The sequence below is a fragment of the Pundamilia nyererei genome, unplaced genomic scaffold, assembly GCF_000239375.1.
Source record: "Pundamilia nyererei isolate P.nyererei 1_Seehausen unplaced genomic scaffold, PunNye1.0 scaffold00076, whole genome shotgun sequence".
In the NCBI taxonomy this organism is placed as follows: Eukaryota; Metazoa; Chordata; class Actinopteri; order Cichliformes; family Cichlidae; genus Pundamilia; species Pundamilia nyererei.
In genome coordinates this window covers 825447-844871 of record NW_005187477.1, presented here as the reverse complement: position 1 = coordinate 844871, position 19425 = coordinate 825447, and the positions used below count along the sequence as shown (strand labels likewise).

Below are 19425 nucleotides of genomic sequence, written 5' to 3'. Positions count from 1 at the left end.
AAACATCTTGAAAAAACCACCGCTGATGCAAATAAGCCAGGCACCTCCACCTGCAGATATCTCTGGATGGAGGTAAGACAGGCCAAGGTTGCACTGGTGCCTCTGGAGACGTGAACTGAAGCCTTGCAGAGGGCTATGGACAAATGTGCATGGATTAAAAACATGAATCCATCCACAGGCTTGCTTATGAAAACTTTGTTTTTACCAAATGAGCTCCATCCATAATATCAGCCTAAACTAAACTGTGAGGAGGTTTTGGCTTTTATGGAGGCACAAAAGTGCAAAACTACATATAAAAAATATAAAAATAGGGGGTTATTGTAATTTATAACACAGAAGAAAATAAGTGAAATAAAAAAATAACAAAAACCCCCCGAAAAAGGTTATCATGTTGTCCCAGTTATCTTGTTTTAACAATCATTAGCCTGAATAATGATTGAAAAATCACCCAGCTCTCATCATAGTTGAGTCAAATCAGCAAGTAATCCCAACAACCCTTAAATTGTCTAAAAACATACAAATAGCTGCTGTGTTAGCCGTTAGAGATTTTTCACTGATTAAATGTCACTTTTAGCTGATTGCATGTCTGTCTTAGCATCTTTTTTCACTATGCCACTTGTTAAACTCAAGCCATTAAAGTGTTCAATTATTTTTAGACAATGAAGCCATGTACTCGACTGCCTCCTCACATTACAATGTAATAGAATAGAATAGAATAGAATAGAATAGAATAGCCCTTTATTATCATTGTACATGTGCAATTAAATTGTGGGTGCTTCACATCAACTGTGCCACAGTAAAATATCAATAGTTGACAGCAGGAATGAATAGCAAAGAGAAGAATAGAAACAAAAATAAGGCACACATTAGGGAACAAGTTGCAAAGTGCTTTGAATAAGACTATTAGACACCTTCCACCTTTTTCTCATCTTATATTGATCTACTAGTGTTTGGTGGGTAGGCTTGCATGTTTTTCCAGGTGGAAAATTAGAAGTTAATTGGTTGCACACAGCTAAACTGCAGTCTCTAGTTTCACAGACATGCCGCATACTGCTACAAACCTTAACCTGATAACCTCATGAACATTGACTTTATAAATAAAACAGGTGAAGCAAAGAAGAGGCCCATGTTTTACGTTGTGCATATAACCCAGTCTACCCAACATTACTGCGCAGCAGCCAGACAGACTGGTGGCAGTAAAATTAGTGGTATTCCATCTCCATCCCACACTTGCTATGGTTACACTGTTAGCTAATATTTCGGGGTCTAATTTCACTAAGCAGCAGACAGACAGACTCTTGGGAATGTAAATTACTGCTTTTCGAATGTTACGCGAGGTAAGACATTTTGATAAATCGACTGAGAGGTTTTATTCAAACGAGGCTGGAGGAGAGAAGACTACGCAGAGTCTACTCATGGACTCATTGGCCATGTTCGCTTATTTAAATTGAGATGTCAAGCATAATTGCTGATCAGAAATTCTCTTTTACTCCGGAGAGAAAAACACAATTTCCCAGCGAACCGGTGGGAGAAAGACGGCTTTGATCTCTGACTAGTGGAACAAACTCCCCTGTCTGCACTCAGACTTGTGTTACACCACACTGCATTTTTTTCCGTTCATATATATTTATTCTTTGAGCTCTATAATGATCACTGGCAACAGGACATTTATTTTCTATGCAGGTGCTTCAAGATGAATAAAAGTGTGTTTGATAAATCCATATTCTTTTACCTAAGGACAGAAAAGTTTTAAAAGTAATGAACTCCGCTAGCAAATGGATTCAGTTGAATTACACAGCAAATCTAACCTGAACAACTGTCATGGTTACTTTCACAGCCATGAACCATAACGTAGATGCGCCGTTTAAAAAGGTCCGTTTATGATGTATATACTATAGGCAGAGGTTGTTTTATACATCCATCTGGATATAGAGTGCCAAAAAAATCAAAGGTACACTTTGAATACACAGCAGATGTCAATAGTGGAAAAAGTCATGCTGGACATCTCTACATCACTGTCCCTAACACTGTAAAGTGTTTTGACTAAAACCATTCATGGTGGCTATGCCCCATTTTTTTATGTTGCTTCCCGTGAAAACAACCCAAACGTCGGACCCAAGCGGACTGTATGCACTCCCTGACCAGGGCCTGAGTAACATTAGCTTATTTCTGTTTGTCCCTGTATGTCACTCCACTGCTTTTCTTTTGTTTATCCTGAACCCGTCACCCCAACCGGTCGCAGCAGATGGCCCCGCCCCTCCCTGAGCCTGGTTCTGCAGGAGGTTTCTTCCTGTTAAAAGGGAGTTTTTCCTTCCCACTGTCACCTAAGTGCTTGCTCATAGGGGGTCATATGATTGTTGGGTTTTTCTCTGTAAGTATTATTGTACAATCTACTGTACAATATAAAGCGCCTTGAGGCGACTGTTGTTGGGATTTGGAGCTGTGTAAATAAAATTAAATTGAATTGAACTGAAAGACAATTTGTGTTGAAGAAAAGCTGTTTTTTTTTTTTGTTCTATCATTGGGAGGGTGGAGGGAGGGGGATTGAGTGGGGATGTCCAACTAAAATACACTTACTGAGTCCATTTTCTAAACAAAATTGATATGAATCCAGTAAGTCGTAGTCCCTATGGGGCTTGAATGGTCTAATGCAGACTGATCGCACTGACACTAATAACCCGAAATGTCAACAGTAACTTAATGAAAGGCTACATTATGGTTGTGTCTGGCATCCCAAAGCTTCCTGCACTGGAATCTGTCAATGAAAAAGCGTAAGTGTTAAGGGAAACAGGAAGGAAGTGGCTCACCTGGTATGTGATTTCTATAAGAAAAACAAAGCAAAAATCGTTATGTTACCCATCTCCAAAGCACGCGTAGAGCCATTACATAGAAATGTAGAAACCAATCAAAAAGGTAGGAAGTAAAAATATGAAACGCAAGATACAAGCATATGATTAATAAAGAATCAGAGACAAAAACAATAAGTGAGGACATAATGAGATGATGTCATACATATATTTGACATCTGTAATAGTCTGGATATGTATAATAATTGAGCTATTTGTGTATATATTAGAGCCTTTTGTAAACGTTGTAATATATTAATGAGTTCAGTCTGTTACTGTTATTGTCTTGGAGCAACTGTAACCACATCACTTCCTTAGTGATTATTAAAGTATTGATTCTGAAGACGAGTGAAGGAGATGGAGCTGACGTGTCCAGCAAGTTTTGGAAGAGATGTTTGGAAGAGTGATGAAAACAAGAGAAACAACCTGGATGAGAGAAGATGGAAAGGACTGTCCTGTGTGATGAGCGAGAAAGCTAAATCAGAAAAGGAATGAGAAGCATTGTGAGGATGGTGATATGAGTCTTACCCTGATGAAAGCAAAGCAGGAGGAGGACACGAGAGGCTGCTGAGGCTTTGCGGAGCCACATCCTGATCATTATTCTTCGTCTTCTTTTTCTTCTTTGCTAAATCAAATGGTTCATCGTCACATTATGTTTAAGTGAAGAGTCCTTCACATCCTTCAGACTCTACTCAGCTGAAAACTCTCAAGTACTGTCTTCACTTTATCTTTCAACTATTCCTTCTGTAACTGAGTGATAACTTTTTTCTCCTCTGTTTAATTTGGCCTCTTCTTTTCCTCACTCTCATTGTTTTGGTTGTTTTCTGGCTGTCCTCTGTCCTCCATCGTGTACACACTGGAGGCAATTCGCTCGTCGTGCATCACTTTGAAGCTGCCAGCTGGTCACTTGTGAGCTTTCCAGGCTCCAGTTGCCTAAGTGACCCTCTAATGTGTTTGTTAGCAGGTCATATGTTAATCAGTGGTATTCACTCATTAGTAGTGTCTTCAGTCGCTCAACTAAAAGTTTATCGGATGAATCCTTAGCAGCTACTTTCTTCTGCAGTCGCTTGAAGTCATAAAATATCATTTACTTTCTGTGGTCTCTGGTATTCACGGCGCTGAGAATCACAGTATCTACATGGCTTTAGAACATAAAGGTAATCTTGGCCACACTGGAAGGCGAGTTAGGGAAGCTCCCTCGACATGGAGGTGACAGATTTTGACAATCTGTCCTGAGGTTGTCTCCAAAATAAAACGCGGCGGCATGTTGACTTTTTAAAATGCACAAATAAACTTTTAAAGACGTCCTACGAAAAGACAATACAGTTATTTTTGATAAACATCTAACCCGTTTTGGTCAGTGCTTAAAGCACTTCTTTTACTCACTACTTACTGAATGCGATGTGGCAACCATCAAGAAAACATCAAGAGCCACAGGACTCCAAACAGTAGTTTGACCTTACAATATAGGGGAACAGTTGACCCCATGGTCACACTGTAAAACAAATAAACACTTCAAGCAATGACAGACAAGCAACTCATGTGTTCTGCAGTATGAGAGCCGGAGTTCTCTGCTGGAAAGGAAGCTAAAGTAGGGAAAAACATTCTGCAACTTTTTTTAGGTAGTACAAAATATTGCTCCTGATCCCCACACTGAAATAAATGACTGGTGTTGGTCAGTCCTCCAGTCCAGCCGTCCCCAACCTTTCTTGCACCACAGACCGGTTTATGTCTGACAATATTTTCATGGACCGGCCTCTAAGGTGTTGCGGTTAAATACAAAAAAACAAACACAAAAAACAGTACCGGTAGCAAAAATAAAAGATTTATTCATAACACAAGGGAAAAGACCCAGGGAAACCGAGTTAATGATAAAGAGGATAAAAAATAACGATAAAAACCCTGAAAACCATAAATTTCACACCAAGCCTCAACTCTTGCAGCTCAGTACCAAACTACTCACGGACCGGTACTGGTCCGTGGCCCAGGGGTTGGGGACCGCTGCTGCAGTCTGCCCGGGTGTTCTGACCACCACCTGCCTCTGAATTGACATCTCATGTATCCCCACATCAAAGAAATTAAACTCCCCAAAGGATTAAAACAGTGAAAAGTGGAAACCGGTGTTTTTATTTAGGTCAAGGTGCTTGCATTATTGTATTTGTTTTAATTAGTCTTTTATATTAAAAGTGACATTGATGCATCTTTGTGAATTGTGTTGTTTTCACTCCACTACAGCACATTTAGCCCACTTTGTAAAAAGTAAAACTTATACAAAGTATAGCTTTTCCACCTAAAAGGACAAAGATATGATCATTTTGGCCGATATCGTTCAGCCGTACTCCGACATGACTCGAGTCTAAATGGACCCCCGTCCTCAGTGGAACGGTCAGTCCATTCTGTGCTATTAAGGCCCTTTTTAAGTCTATCAGATAAAACAGAATTTTAATAATTGTTCAAGATGAGCGAGTGACGGACATCAAAAACTGTTTTAATGTTGATCGTCTGTAAGAGTAAAGTGCACTGATTCCTGCTGGTCCCTGCATGTTCAGTCACAGTGTCAGTGAGTAGGAAGCACCTGCAGTGTGACTCCTCTTTGTGTGAAAGTTGCTGGTAAATATAAATTGTTGTGTAAAATGAAAAGAATATGGAGGAAGTGGTGGTGTTGAAAGCAACAGCGTGCTTGGTTCTTTGGACCGTCGTCCTAATCAGAGGAGCAGGGAGCTCAGGACCGGAGGATTGCATTTTATTTTCTCCCACCCCCCCATCCTCTCGCCTCTCCTTCTCTTTGATAATGGGATTTTTGGCTCTGTGACTAAATCGAGTCAAACTTCAAAAGGGGGCTGCTGCAGCTTAGTGGCTGTGTGTGTGGTTTGGTGGGCAGGATGGTAGCGTGTGGAGGTAAGTTAAGTGTTTTTCACTTTTCAGTTCAAGTGCTGGATTTGCACGAGTTTGTAATTGCACTGCAGAAAGTTTAAGCAGTGACTGACAAACAGCAGTAAAAGTGAATGTGCATCAACTGTCTGCAACCTTTTTTCACAATTTTTTTTCTTTCTCATAGCTCATTCAGTGCAACACCTGTTTTCTCTCATGTCCCCAAATATACTTTGATATACTTTGTGCAATGGTTCTATGATGCCTTATTGTACAAACGTTTATTCATTTTTGCTTTATTTCTTTTCTTCTTCATTAAGTAAATGGCACGCCACCCTGACTATAATAAAAATCTTTCTCCTAAGATATCTTACTAATGCTGCAGAAGGAAGTCGTATAGTAAAATTATAGAAGAGTAGAGTGTATCATTGTATCATCCTGGGAGTTTATATTCATTTAGTACTGCAAAAATGCATAAACAGCAAATGAATGCAAAGAAAGACTGGCTATAGACTTGAGTTAAAGTACACTGCACTGATGAGACAACAGTGTAAGACGGCAAAATATACACAGGATATTATTGAGGACAACGCGCTCATTCTGAATGATGAAAGCAACTTTTTCTTTAATGTCCCACTCTCTCTTTTTTATCTTTCTTCTCCCTCCATCCTCCCATTTCTTGTCTTTAGTTCCCCCTTTCTTTCTCTCAAGCCGTAGCCGCGTTTCGAAATGTTCCAGTTTTGCTTCCTGATACATTTTCACGAAAGCTTCAACACAAGTAAACACCCACACACACACAGACAGGTGTGCGAGCACACGTGGCGCCTTTAGTGACGAGGCAGCTCTAATTGGATTCCATGGTCGCCACGGCAATGAGAATTGATTGGCGACAGGGAGACAGAAGGCCAGAGAGAGGCTGAAAGATGAACACACCACTGTGTGATGACGGGGTCAGAAGCCCTCTTTTCACACGCACGCACACACACACAAAAGCGCATCCTGACGCACACAAACACAGGCAAACCGACACTCTCGCGGGTTACCGGTGCCAGCGATGTTATTCCATTACCACCCACTGCGCCCGTATGGTTATTACGGGCTGTAATCAACTCAACTCACAGTGACGATAAGTGCTTGAGGTCATCTGTGTCGCTGGACACTCACACACATACAAACGCACAAACGTTAGCTCACAGATTATGGTTCCAGTCATTCGATCGATTTCTTTTTTTCATCCTCTGTGTCCTTTAAATGTGTATTGATTTTCATATCTGCTCCGATGTAACGACGGCAGAGAAATGTGTAATGTCAAAGCAGTGCAGCGCATCACTTACAAATGTTTATTTTCCCATTAAAAGCCCAATTAAAAGCATAGATTTTTTAGTTAGTGTAAAATTATTAAGATAACGATCAGTTTTGTTCATACAGGAAATGAAAATGTCTTTTTGTCTTAAATAAACATTTACTGTCCTAAATTCAGTTCGGATGGGTCTTAAATCATTGGAGTCACAGCAGAGTGAGAATTTCTAGCACACAGTGTTCCTATAGTTCCTTGCGTTACACATTTAGATCACACAATGCCCCTGCATCTTTAAGGCCGTGCTATTTTAGGAACAAGGCAGACTGATCCATTTTCCAAATCAGAAGGCAATACCTGCAAGGGAGTACTGAATTACCATTAACCTTGTTCCCATAAAGTGATGCATACTTTAACCTGCTGCAATTAGTGAACATAAGGGGACATATATCAAGTGACCAGCTGAAGGTAAAAATGGGCTTATTATTTGAAGCTAATGGCTAAAAAACAGTTACAAAATATGTTTGTGTTCAGTGTGGGTGTGGGAGGGCGGGGCTTGTAATAAACTGGCAGAAACAATGAAAATTATGATAAAGAGGAAGACCTTCCCAGTCAGCCTCATCAGTTTTATGGCAGCGCTTAGGAAAAAGTGTAATGTGATGAAAATCAATGTGTGTTGTGGAAATTTGTCATTGCCATGTATGACTACACAAAAAGTTGTGACTGAACTCATTCGCTGAGTCCTTCAAAAGCATCCTGCCAGAGTCAAGTCCGGCCGTGCTCGTGTAATCGACAAATGCTGCAAATTATGAGACATGACACATCAAAGGCCCTGAGTGATAGTGGCGAGGTTAATAAGGGGAGAGCACAGCACTTCCCTGTGTGGAGTAAACTGGCAACACCATGATTGTCTGTGAAGGTTCTCAGTCATCCAGGTCATCGTAGTCAAAGGAGCTTGCAAAGAAAAGCGTCTGGACTTCTTTAAGTTGCTTGAAGACGTTTCACCTCTCATCCGAGAAGCTTCTTCAGTTCTAAGGTCAAATGGTGGAGAGTCCCAGATATAAACCTAGTGGGAGTTTCCCCCCACAGAGGGACAAAAGGACCCCCTGATGATCCTCTAATCGCCTGAGCCAAGGTGTGAAACACCCACAACCAATGTTTCAATTGCTTACAAAGCAGCCTGAGCAGTTTCTTTTTATGTTACTCTGTGTTCCATTAAAGGTCTCTTTAAAGGCCAGTTAGCTGCCCATGAATTCAAAGTGCTGAAGATGCAGTAAACGAGGTGGTGTTAGTCAGTTTGACGATCCACTGCTGATACCCTGATAGTGGGAACCAGAGTTTATAGTCAGTTTGTTGTGTGTCTGTTTATAACTTATATGGGCAGAATTCAGGTGCCTAGTTCAGGACTCTTCGCATCTTTGCTTTTTTGGACACTTTGCAGCTAGATTGAGAAATGGCACTTCCAAGTCTGAGCTGGAAAAGGGAGAATTACCCTAACTTTTTGAATCCTTTATGAACATTTTAATAATAAAAAAATGCCTAAGAACCATAACTTCCATATGGCTATAGCTTGAAACAGTTTCAGAAATTCAATAGCTCACACAGGTCGCTGTATGTTATGATTATATCACAGCTATGGGGAATGTTGCCCCTCAGCTCTGATATAATCACAACATACCTGTCGTGACCTACTGCTTAGCTGAACCGCTGCACTGTCAGTTCAGAGAGTGTTCTGTCCCATGAATCAGTCATTTACGTTTCCTGCATTGATAAGAAGGCTTAATTATCAATAAGTAAACCCTCAAAACTGCAATAACCGAAATGCAAAACAGACGAGCAGTACAAGATGTGAAATGTTGATTAAATACATAATAAGACAGGAGAAGCCTGCTGTAGGTAGACTAAGACTTCATGTCAAATGTTATTTTAAGAATACGTCCTCCCATCAGATTGGTATATTTAAGGTATACTTTATGATTAGATTATGCTTGTGGCTGTGGACAACAATGCTCAAATGTACCCCAGGGACAGTCTCATAATATCACATCATTTAACACATGGTTCAGATGACCACGCCCCTTCTTTTCTGCCTCTATCAAAATGATTTGTTGACCTTCAGTTACACACGCATGGTGTAAAACACAGTTTCTCCACATTGTGAACATGTTTGCAAGAGTCACTGTGTACACGTGAGTATTCACAGTGTAGCTAAAGAGGCTGATATGCAGGCTGAACAAAGCTGCAGTGATACAGAGGAGAGGAGGATGAGCAGGGAGGAGGTAGGGAGGATGAGGAGAGTTTGTCCTTCTCGGCTTATCTCGCCACAGAGCGCTGCACCTGCTGCAGTTGCCAGGTTGCAGAGAGGTTTACAAGCGGCACACAGTTGCCATGTTGGAGTGATTTTTAAGAGGAGGAGGTGAGTGGATTTGGAGGGAGCGCAGTGGAAAGAATCCCACTGCCATGTCAGACTCTTCAGAAGTGAAGTGGCTCACTTTGATGTGGGGCAGAAGTTGCCAGGTCGGTGTGTGTTTTAAGCTGGTGAAAGTGGGGAAACATGTGGAGGCAGCTGTTGCCAGGATGGTTAACAGGTACAAAGGTTAATGGAGAACAGGGACAGTTGCCATGTTGGTCTCATTTTGTTAAGGGAGTGAGGTGGACAGGGTAATTTTGGAGATATCGACTTGTTTAAAGCACACTGTGCCTTGACAGGATTGAGAGTTTGCAAAGAAAGCACTGAAAATGTTTGAGTTTCATAGTAGCAAAGGTAAGTGAGGGGGCTTTGCAGAGGCCTAGACTGGGGTGTCTTCATCGCAATGTCAGTTTCATTTGATGACAAGACAGATGACCTGAAGAAAATGACTCCCCTGGTCTCATTATGCAATACCATCAGTCTATAACAGCTATGTGTGCACAGCTGTTAAAATGTTACTTTTGGCCTTGGACCCAGTTTGCACACTTTGGGAATCTTGGTATTGAAGAAGGGCTCGAGTTGTGTGATCTGTAGCCAGATAATAGTCTAAATAAAAACACACAGGGTCTCTACCTGCTCTCCACTGGATTTTAATCTCTTTGGGTTAAAGGTGCGTACATGTCTGTGAGTTACCATGCACACAGATAAAGGGAGGTGTGCACACTTTCTCCAATGTTGTGTTTAAATAATAGCATTTCTACATTTCTAAAAATGCTTTTATTTTTCCAATTACTGTGTGACACATAAATAACTCGGCGATGTCATCAACTGCTTCTCCAGTGAGTCTCTTAACCTGCAAATGACTTCACAGTGTTTTACTCATTTTTTAATCTTGTTTTCTTCTATCTAGATATTAAATATTATATATTAAAAATGAAATGGTGATGTCTGCAGATACGAGCTGCAAGGCCAGAAACCTGCATAAGTATAATCATCAGTTTGCCCCTCACAGACAGTCACGTTCCACGCAGTCCTGGTCACATGACCTCACTTGTGCTCATAGAGGTTTATTATGATGGCCTCCAGTTTTTTGCGTATTGTACAACATACCCAGGAGAGCGATGCCTTCAGTGCATTTTTAAAAAACATAAGCTCTTTCAGGCTTTGCACAACCTGCTCTGTCTCTTATTGGCTAACAAGGGCCACGTCAGGCAGGAAAACCAGGGCACTGTTGACATGGATTTGTAACATTATTGATGATTTTCTTAGATGAGGTGAAACAGCTCAAAAGAATAAAGAAGAGAAGTAGAGCCCTGTCAGGTATTAGAAGGAGATTTCTCTTCGGCATGTATGATTGTGGAGTTGATCATTAATTCAGCTTTACTAATGTGTGGTGCATTTGACACTTCAAGTACTTGAAACTGAGTCATTACATTCACAGAAAGTAGTAAGGACTGTGCTGCCAGTGTGCTTTAGCTTGATAATTTTATACACAGCCAAATGAGGCCAGAGCATCTAAGGAAGCCAATGTTAGCCCGTTCACCACTAATGATACATCCAGTCTTTGAATTAGTGGATCTACATATCCACTCATCTGTTATCAGTCTCAATTTCACATTAACGTCTTCAAGTGAACCTAGTCTGCTTGTTTCCTATCCTCAGTATGCTCCAACATCAGCGTTCATACAATCGTGATTCAAACAGCTTCTTTATAGAAAATATTTATCAAATTTAATAAGAAAAACAGTGCTCTGTTTTTATTCGTGCTCTGCCATTATTTGCAGAGCTCATGAATAAAACATAGAAAACATGTGAAATGTTTAAACAAATGAAAATTGATGTCAGAAACATGCCTCAAATTTAAGGCAACAAAAGTGAGAGGTGCTTGAAAAAACAGCTGAAAGAACATTTTGCAATTAATTTGATGAATTAGGAACATGCCAATAATATGACTGCGTCTAAAAAGAGCATGTTACAGAGGAAATCTTTACAGAGTATCACCAATCTGCAAAAACATAGAATTATCAAAAGTTTCCAAGAACGTGGAAAAGTCTTTAAGGCCAAAATCAAAAACTGATCGCCAAACCCTCAGACAGCGCTTTAATTCTGTGATGGACATCAGTGCATGGCCTCTTCCAGGGATCACTGTGAACATAAATGCAGGTCAAAGGTCTGTGATGCAAAGGAAAACATGATCCAGAAACACTGCTATCTTCTCTGGACCAAAGCTCATTGGAAAAGTGGAAAACCATCAAATTCCAAATTATTACTTTTTGTTTTTTAAAATAGGATATTTATCCAATTTAATAAAATGTTTCATTGCATTCAACTTTTTTGGAGTTGGGTTGTACTAAACAAATTCAAAGACTCAAATAATGAGGTCAGTGCATGTAATGTATCTGTAAGCCAAAAGCTCAGGCATCAGAGTTCTTTAAACATTTGGTTATCGATGGGTTTTCTACTCTTTGATTGGTCCAATCACCTGCTGCTTGAATCTTCTGTTTGTGACACCAGCCTGGGGAAATCTAGCTTAAAGGGAGGGAGAGGAGAGATGATGCTTGTTTCAGACAGAGGGGTTGATATGTCAGATAAGGGTCGAGGTAAAAAAAAGATAAGGAAAAGTTACTCTAGTAGAGTCCAAATACATATAAAGAGAGAAGGAAATGAACAGAAAAACTTCGGACTAAAGGGGGGACAGCCTCGGGTACTGCATTCATCAGTTTCACTGATGCAATGAGAAGTTGCCAGGTTAGATTGATGGAAGGATTTTTAAGCTCAAAGTGAGACGTGGAGGATTGGAGGTGGTATCCGACACGCAGGAGGGTTATTTGGCTCAGGGAGGCATTTGATGATTCAGTGACAGGGAGAAAGTTCAAGCTGAGGACATGTTTTGTCACTCTGACACGAAGCAGGTCATCAGCGTGTCAGAGCAGCGGCACCAGGCAACCATGACGGGGCCGGATGATAAACGTGAAACACAGCTGCAACTCTGCAGTGATTTCATGTTCAGCAACATTCATTTTGATTGACCTTTCCACAACTTTGTAGTGCATGGTTATTTTATAATGCATCTTAGCTGTGGAATGATGAGATCTGATTCAATCAATTTTAATCAAATTGAATGTTTCTCTTCAATCAGTAAGAGAAAGACAAATGCTGGAGATGAGCCAAAGTTAAATCAGGCCTATTTGTGTTGGAGTGTTCACTAAAAATGTTGCTGGCTGATTAGGATGTAGTGATGACCCTTTGTAATGTCAAATGGCTTTAAATACTGTTTTCATGCTTCTTTTGTGTGACAGTTGTGCCCGACCACCACAAGCCATTTGGCTGATACCACACAAAGGAAGCAAAGAGGTTGATGTCTGTGTTTCTGCTTTAATGAAAACCTCAGAGGTTTTTTTATTTTGCTTGTGAAGCGGTAGTAGATTTGCCAGGTCTGATTTCTGTAGCTTATGACCCTGAACAATATTTTGAGCAGCGGTATTAGAGGGACTGAATCGTTATTTGGCTTGAGTCTGTACACCGAGAGAGACTTTTGTTGCCAGATTGACTGCCTGTTTGAAGCAGTATGATGCTATACACTTTGGGTGTTGATGATAGTGCTGCAAGGACTGTTTTTGATGCATGGTGGCAGAGGAGGGGTTTTATTAATGTAGTGTGAAGTTGCCAGGTTGGAGAAACAGATGGAGCCATCAGGTAGAGCGGGGAGTTTGTTTATTTTTGAGATGGCAGAGCGCGTTAAGGTTGTCAGGATAAAGCGAGGTGTGTGAGGTGAAGTAAAAGCTTCTTTCTCTTTGGCCATTCAGATGCTATCAGCTTCAAAAGGAGGTTGTCTCCTCCAGGAACACGATGACAGGTATTCAGACAGCTTGGAGTCAGTTTGTTGTAAGTTTGACCTCAAATGTATTTGGAGCCATTTCAGGAAAAAAAGGTGAAAAAAAGGCTCATAAGAGAGAAGCTGTTTAGAGTGGGATAAGTCACCAGGTTTCACAGATCTGAATTTACATTAAAGAAAATTGGGAATTGGTTTTTAGGAATGCCATATGTTGAAAAGTAAGTTAGACTGTTGAAAGTGAGAAAATGACGACTTTATCCTGAATTAAGGTATCTGCACTATTTTAAGATTAGGTTGGATCAATACTGTTAAAGATGGTCAGAGATATGACAATCAATAGACATGTTTGTATCTCTCTGATCAATTTAAGTTATTTTGTTGTGAAGTATTCTGTCATTCATAGCACGTTCAACAGTAAATTAGTATAAACTCACAGCAACTAGAAGTGAGCTTTGTGATCAGAGCTCCGCTGGCCTGACAGGGAAACAAGAGTGAACACCAGCAGAAAGCAATTTCTTTTCATTGTCGCTGGGAAAACGGCTGGCTGAGCCAAACACTGCACAACAACTCGTGCACTTAAGACTTCAGGGCAGAATAGACCAGTTGTTCATAAAAGACAGCTCCTGTCACAAATATTGGAAAATGCCCGCCTTCAGAACACTTACCAGAACCAAGCAGTGCTTTCCACAGGCATGTATTGTTTGGTTCAGATTCAGATTCAGATTCATGAAATAAAGAGCAGAGAGCATCAGTGATGAATGCCAGTGGATAAGATATAATGCCCCATCCCCAGGAAACATCCACAGTTGAAGGCAGGCTTTCTGTGCTGCTCTTGTGGCGTTCTCAGCGGCGCATCTTTAGGACTGTGACATTGCACTAAATCGAATCTAAATTTACTATATTTGTCTTTTTACATTTACTGAAACTTCATCTTCTCTCAGTTGAACCTTTAAATATCCGTACAGTGACAGTCCATCTCGGATGAGGCCTAAGGCTGGGTCTTGTTTTAGCCACATGGTACATCACCATTTTTTTTTAAATCTGAAGATGTTATAAATCAAGTTGAGTCATATACATTTTGGCATTGCGCATTTCCATCATGATGTTCCAAACATGAAATATTTCCTTTCATTTCTTACAATCAGGTAACTGATGCCACTGCATTTTCTTTTTCTCCTGTGGTGTACAGTTTTCTTTTTGATGTTGTTGTTGTTTTAGGTAAGTTCTTCCCTGCATATCACTTGAAGATCAATTATATTATTATTTAAAAAGATCCAAATCATGTCAAAAGTCACCTCAAAGTGCTTTAAATTGTAAGTTAAAGACCCTACAAGGAGATGAAGCTGACAACTGAGACCAAAAGCTGATTTTTTTTGTTTCTGTAGGAAGTGACAGCATGTGACATCCTGTTTTCTACTTCTAGAATATTTCTGATAAGTCAAAAACACCTAACAATTATGCAAATGCTGAAAATTATTAGAAAAAACAATCCTTGTTTTGGCTTTGAGTTTTAGACGGTATTCTTCCTTTAATGACTACAAAGTCCTCAGGGTGGGGAAAAGGAGGACAGTGGACAAAGAAGAGTAGCTGCCAAAGTGGGGTGATTCGAGTTGGGGCAGCAGGAAGATGGCTCCCAGCATTATTTCTACAGAAGTGCTGACAGTTCCCAACCAGAAAATGTTCTTAGAAACCTAGACCTTTTCCTGCAGTCACTTATTTAGTCTTTTCCACTTCAGTCTCAGTGGATCTTTGTGGAAACATAAGTGGGCCAAATAAAATGCACAAACTTTCTGAAAGAAAAAGAGCTGTACTTAGTGAACAGGCTACGCACTGGGGCTGGGAATCAAAAAATGCTTCCAGCTGAGAAGCATCTGCAAATCTGCCCAATCCACTGGAATTGTATCATTTATTGTCAGTGCCAGCTTCTTTCTGACAGTTTGTTTTTGGTCTTTTGATTTCTAACTGTTCCTCTTTGCTACAGTATACTGTGTTCAAAGGTTTGTTTGGTCAGTGTGTCAATGCTGAAAAGCTGTGGAGGTCCACTTCATCCACACGTAAAATCAATCAGCATCAATAAGGGGAGCAAATACATAGAACCAGGTCAAGTACATTCAAATTCATATATATTCCTACAATGGAGAGGTGAGAAAAGGTGAGACAGATTTACCTTACAAGTGCCTGTTTGGATTTGGCATTTTATAAATACAATTACACAGAATTGAAGAATTATCCCGCTTGGCTTTATTTGGGCCTCTGTGCTTTACCATAAGAGGTAATACTCTTAAACAGTCGGGCTGTTACCGGTCTGTGAGTCATTTGGTACCGGGCCGCAAGAGTTGAGGCTCGGGTGTGAAATTTATGGTTTTTATCGTTATTTTTTTTTAAATCTTTTTTTCATTAACTCGGTGTCCCTGGGTCTTTTCTCGTGTGTTATGAATAACTCTTCTTTTTTTGGTACCAGTACTGGTTTTGTTTTGTTGTATTTATCCAGGACACCTTAAAGGCCGATCTGTGAAAATATTGTCGAATATAGACCGTGTCCGTGGCGCAACAAAGGTTGGGGACAACTGGATGATCCAAGTAGCCTTGAAATACGAAAAAAAAAAAGATTTGGAGCAATCAAAGAAACTTTTGTCCTGCAGTACTATCAACTGTCCACTATTGGCTGGCACGATCTAACAATATTTTGCTTGTCCGAGTAGTCGGTCACGTGACTGAAAACTATAGATTCCCAAAATACAACTGAACAGCATGAATGATAAGATCCAATCACACATGGCCTCATAGCTAAAACCCACAAACTGTTGCTTTGTATGTTTTGGTGATAGTATTTGTGTCCTGAGCAGTTTTTAAATCTAAATCTTGTTGGGTTACATGTGTAGTAACCTGTCAAAATCTTTGACCGTGTGCGTCTCTGAGTTTTTTGTTGTCTTCTCTCTCCAGTCATTGTCTTTCACAGCTCACTGAGCTCAGCATATTGTTTAGCGGTGCATACTGCCATCTGGTGGTGTTTTCATGCAGTGTACAAAAAACATGACATCGATACAGAATCTGTTTAAAGAAGGAGCATCTGTTTCACTGCCATGGCCGTGATCACATTAAGACAGTGACAAAGCCTGAAGCCTGAGAAGAACAGCTGATGATTTTTAAAACTTGCTTGAGGCAGCCACAGTAGCCACACTATGCTTACTGTATAAAACATGGTAGCTGTGTCATCAAACGTGTGCCTTTGTTTTCATTTAAGTCAAACCCTGTGATAGAAAACAGAGCCAAACTCAGTATCATCATGTTGCCTCTAAAACATGATATTCGCCTTAGAAAATCTTGATTGTTTCCGGATTTAAGGTTTAATCAGACCACTGATTGGTAAAAGATGACTTCCTTCTGTGCTGCTGATTGCATAAACAACAATGAAAGTAAATGTGTGAAGCAGAGAACTTGTTTTATCTTCTTTGCTCCATTTTTTTTTATGTGGTTTGGAGAAAATAACTCAGGCAGGAGCCATCTGTTGGTATTTGTGTCTTTAAAGTGTCTCAGAATAATAACGTGTAACTCTTGGGACACATTACGGTGCTTACATGTATAGCACAAAGCAGCTAAGAGTACGGTAAAGGTTAAAGGGAACTGATCACCTTCTCAAATGTAAACATTAATATGATGGTCCAGATAAGTGGAGTCACACAGCTGATGTTGCTGAACCCGTGGTTAATCTTATACAGAAAGTGTATAAACCAGTGAAAATCTTTGATATCTTTTTACGAGAATGGAGACTTCCCATCTGTAGATGTTGACCAGTTAAGCTGTGGTTGGATAATCCTGCCTTTATAAAGCCATTACTGGGGCAAATATATAAAAACTGGGATATATCCACACTCAAACCCTTTAGTGGAACATAATAATGGAGACACGAGTCACCATTTTTAACTGATATGCCATATGAACAGTGAGATGCAACAGTTTTTACAAAATGTAGCCACGCCCATGACTCGTTTGATGTGGTGCTAATTTTTTTCGAGCCAAATTTGATTACAAGTTCAGAAAATCCAAACGTAATTGTGCCATCGCCATTATCATTGTATATAATATGTATATAATATGCAGAGTCAATGCTGGGGTCAGATTTGGTAATGCTATTAGCCTTCAGACATAAGTCTTTCTTGTGAGTGAGTCAGACCCTGTCATTGGCTAAGGCTTTGGCAGACCACCTTAGCATGATGCTGACACTGGGTTTCATTACTTTTAGAAGTTAGATGATGAAAGACATCTTTCCAAAACATGACTTGTTTGTAGCCGAAGTGAAATGTTTGTAATTGAGCACTGACTGATTAATAAGCAGTCAAAATGAGCTCCATCACTGTGTCACTGATAAGATAAGAAGCCCAATGGCACCAGCCACCTCCTGTTCCACCCTCCATCTGTTCAACTTTTAACTTCTTCTCTCCTTCTGATCTTTCTGTGCAGGCAAACTTGGCAGACTTTGACGGGCAGGTGACTGAGCCAATGATAGACTTACAGGACTTTTAACGAGCGCCTGCTGGGTCCTCCAGTCCGATTTACGAGGGCGTGTGCACCACACGGATGAGCCCGTGAACCCGGATGAGCACCATCGCTGCGATAAACCCTGTAAGAAGAGGACGGCCCCCCTCCCTGGTAAAGAGTTAAGCTGCTGCTCAGTGTGACACTGCTGGCACTGACTGTGGTTGCCTTTAATTTAGTTTACATAATTACGTTTAACTCTATTGTCTTAAAGTAATCCAGTCATATGAAACTGACAGCTACTCTACATCAGCACACACCTACAGGAAAAACACTCAGTTATATAAACTCTGTCCTTTTTTCTGACGACATGGAATGAAATGGTATGAAAACACGACCTACATGGTTTTGAATGAGGGTGGACATTTAAAATTCAGGACAGTGAGACGTTTCTGGAGGAGAGGCAGGCTGCAGATTTACATTATCTATAAAAATGTAAGTATTCCAACTTTTTTTCTTCTCATGCAGCTTTCTTTGTGATTAAAAAGAAGGACAGCTTTGTGTTTATTTCAGTCCCAGGTCAGAATCTCTGTATTCTCCTCAATATATTCATGCATTCTCAGAATTTGTACACAGCAAAATCTCCAGTGTTAAATTAACATTGGAGAGTGTCTATATGGGTCCACACCTCTGAGTGTTAAATACAACACTGTTGAGTGTTAAATTAACACTTTTGACAGTGTTATATGTTTAAAAGTAACCTAGTCAGTTTTGAAGATTAACAAAGACTAACACTGAGCAGTGCTGATTTTCTAACACTGGAAAATAACTCAAAATGTTAGAAATATTAGAAATTAGAAATAACACAAAAACGACCTCATATTGAACACCTCGGAGACGAAGGAAATGATAGTAGATTTGCAATGATTCAGGCCTCCCCGCCATCCTGTGAAAGTGGGGTGGACAAAGAGGTAGTAACAAAATATAAATATCTAGGCTTACACCTAGATAGCAAACTAGATTGGTCCTCAATACAGACAAGCTATGCTAAAAGGGGCACAGTCAGGTCAAGTTTATTTATATAGCACATTTCCAAACAGTCCACAGCTCCACAAAGTGCTTAACAATGCAAAATGCCTCTAAAGCAAATAAATGTAAAACAATGATGCAGTAAAATATAGAAAAAAATAAATAAGTCAATAAAAACAACTAAAAGAACAACTAAGGCTGTTAAAACCAAAATGTTAATGTTAAGTGTGTTAAATGCCAGACCATAAAAATGTGTCTTCAGTAACGATTTAAAATGTGTTTGTGCAGATGCAATATTTAGGGGAAGACTATTCCAAAGTCTGGGACCTGCCACAGAGAAGGCTCTGTCGCCACATGGAATGGATAACATTAGTTTTGAACTGGACCTCGTGGTTTTCTCTGGAGCACAAATAAATAGGAGCTCTGACCAGTAAGAAGGAGCTCAGCCGTTAAGTGCCTTTAAAACAAAAAGTAAGAGTTTAAATTGGATCCTGCTTCTTTTTGTTAAGAAAACTGAGATTTCTTGTGCTGTTCTATGCTGCAGTCTGCTGGGGAGGAAGAATCAGAAACAAGGATGCAAGGAGACTGAACAAACTAGTGAGGAAAGCTGGCTCTGTAACTGGAGCCTGACTGGACACACTGGGGGAGGTGGCTGAAAGGT

At 40.2% G+C, this 19425-nt stretch overlaps 1 protein-coding gene across 2 annotated transcripts in view; it reads left to right on the top strand.

Annotated features, from left to right (window-relative positions):
- The window catches only part of LOC102192222 (leucine-rich repeat and fibronectin type III domain-containing protein 1-like protein), a 394097-nt gene that overhangs the window by 187955 nt on the left and 186717 nt on the right, over nt 1-19425 (top strand). For both annotated transcript variants that reach the window (XM_005737443.2, XM_005737442.2), the window contains exon 4: nt 17721-17909. The gene's annotated coding sequence lies outside the window, so the exon portion shown is untranslated. The remainder of the gene's footprint in view (nt 1-17720; nt 17910-19425) is intronic.